The sequence below is a fragment of the Grammomys surdaster genome, unplaced genomic scaffold (assembly GCF_004785775.1).
Source record: "Grammomys surdaster isolate TR1022 unplaced genomic scaffold, NIH_TR_1.0 67, whole genome shotgun sequence".
NCBI classification, from domain to species: domain Eukaryota; kingdom Metazoa; phylum Chordata; class Mammalia; order Rodentia; family Muridae; genus Grammomys; species Grammomys surdaster.
Window position 1 is genome coordinate 7110976 of NW_021604569.1, and position 2673 is coordinate 7113648.

Genomic DNA, 2673 nt, shown 5'->3' on the forward strand with positions numbered 1-2673 from the left:
AAACCCTGTCTCAAAAAACAAAAAACAAAAAACAAAAAACAAAAAACAAAAAACAAAAAAAAAACAAAAAGAAAAAAAAGAAAGAAAGAAATGTACACGGAATGGCCATGTATAGTGGTACACGGAATGGCCATGTATAGTGGTACATGCCTTTTGTCCCAGTGGAGGCAGAGGATCTCTGAGTTTGAGAGTTTGAGGCCACCTGGGATACATATCAAGACTTTGACTTAAAAATTTAAAAACTTGTATGGAAATACTAGTGACCATTAGAGATGAAAGAATGTTCAACTTCACAGGCCACCAGAGAAATCCGAGTCAAAACTAAATTGAGATTCCATCTTACCCAAATCATAATGTCAATCATTAAGAAAACAAATAACAAATGCTGGATGAAAGGAAGCTTCTATACACTGTCAGTAGGAATACAACTAGTCCAGTTAGTATGGAGGTTTCTCAAAAAAACCTTAGTATAAATAAACCTTCCACATGATCCAGCTATGGCCCTTGTAATCATTTACCCACGGGACTCCACTCGACACAGCACAGACACTTGAGCAGCCATTTTTATTGCAGCTCCACACACAGGTGTCTACCACAGAGGGCCAGGTATGGACGATTAGTATAACATACACAATGGATTTCTTTCCAACCAGAAAGAATAACGTTATGTGTCTGCAGGACAATGGATGTAGCTGTGTATAATCACATTAAACCAGCTTCAGTAATTTCTCTCACTTGTGGTCTTCAGAATTTATGTAGATACATAGTCATTTGTATGTATGCCATGGAAGTAGAGTACTGTCGAGGGGACAAGGGAGATTAAGTGCAGGTATAGCACAGAGAGGGACTGTGAAGAGACATGGTGGCAACAGACTCAATGGGTGACCAAAAAACTTAAAAATAAATGTGTATGGAAATGCAGAGATTTACCACAGTAAAACAGTTTTTTTGTGAATGCCTTTTTGGCATGTATGTGTGTGTGTTTTGTTTTATTGTTGAGTTTTCAAGCTAGGATTTCTCTATCTAACCCTGGTTATCTAAACTCATTCTGTAGACCAAGCTGGCCTCGAAATCAGAGATCTTCCGGCCTTTGTCTCCCAGTACTGGGATTAAAAGTGTGTGCCACTAGCACCCGTAAAACAATCTTTGTAAAGAAAAATAAAATGGGTGAACTAAGTCTGCTAATTAAATATTTAAAAATGTTTAGATTTACTTTATGTGTATGAGTGTTCTGCCTGCACATTTATATGTGCACGACATGTGTGTCTAGTGGCCACGAGATCAGAAGAAGGCATTGACTCCCCTGAAACTGGAGTTATAGATGGTTGTGGGTGATGGGAACTGAACCTGGTCTTCTGGAAGAGCAGCAAGTGCTCTTAACCACTGAGCCCTCTCTCCACACACACACACCGCCTCCGCTAACTTCAAACTGAATTGTGTGACTACAGCATCAGTACCAGCTAGACTGCTTGGAAAGACAGACCAGCAGATTAGAATAGAGAGCCCCAAAATGGGGTACAGAAACATGTCAAACTGACTAAAAATTTTAATTACTCATTTGCTATGACTTTGTGCATGTGGAAGATAGATACAGGGACATGCGTGTCATGGCATGCATGTGGAGGTCAGAGGACAACTTTTAGGAGTCAGTGTTTTCCTTCTGTGGGATTAAAGGAATGAACTTAGGTCGTCAGCATTTAAGGCAAGCATCTCTAGCCACGAAGGCATCCCATCATCTCCCAGTTGAATTTTAACAAGATTGTGTGTGGAGCAAGCCTTGCAGGCCAGTGGTCATCTAAAGATGAAAACGTTGACATGCTACCGCAGACCTTGTGCACAACTCAGAGTATATCATGGATGTAAATACAACATATTACACATCTAAGAATAAAATGAGAGAAAAGTGTTTTAGAGATAATGTGAGATAAAGACTTCTTTTTTTAAAATATGGTTAAGGACTGCTTTATTGGTGGCAGTTAATACACATCAATAAATATTGATCCCCAAAGAAGAGCTCAGTTACTCATCAGATTCCTGGTCCACTGGGCATTGATGAAGCTGAGCCATGTGGAGACTGGGATGTTGATGTCAGCTCTGCCTCTTGGGAAGTGCAGGCATAGCTGACAGATAGATGGCATAGGCTGTTCCATCAACTGTCAGAGCCATTGTGGCTCTGTAGAGGGGGACATCAGATGAACTGGCATCCCATTATCCTCCCAAAACAGCTTTTGTTTCTCTGGAACTCTGTTTTCAAAATGCCTTCGTGAAGTGGTGCTGATGGTCCTCTGGGCAGCCTGAAGAAGGGCCAGCAGATTCCAGAACATCTCAGCTCAATTGTTGCCCACCAACCTCGACTATGGAACGACAAAAGTGTAAAACCACCAGACCAGAATCTGAGATAAAGACATCTATTCAAATTAATTAAGGGAAAGATGTAAAAACTGTACTCCATTAAAGCTAATAATGCTTCTCTATAGAAAACGTTCTGAAGTTAGAAAAACAAGTTACAGATTGGGAAAAATATTTATAACTTACATATTAAATGAGAGAATAGTATCTAGAATATATCAAGAATGCTCAAAACTGAATAATACAAAAGCAGGCCCAATAAGAATATGAATAAAAGACAAACCAAAAAGGATACACACACACTGTAAATATTAAAAGGATTTC

At 39.5% G+C, this 2673-nt stretch overlaps 1 pseudogene; it reads right to left on the minus strand.

Annotated features, from left to right (window-relative positions):
* Positions 1 to 2088: 2088 nt before the first annotated feature.
* LOC114628791 lies at positions 2089 to 2324 on the minus strand (annotated as a pseudogene).
* Positions 2325 to 2673: the final 349 nt, after the last annotated feature.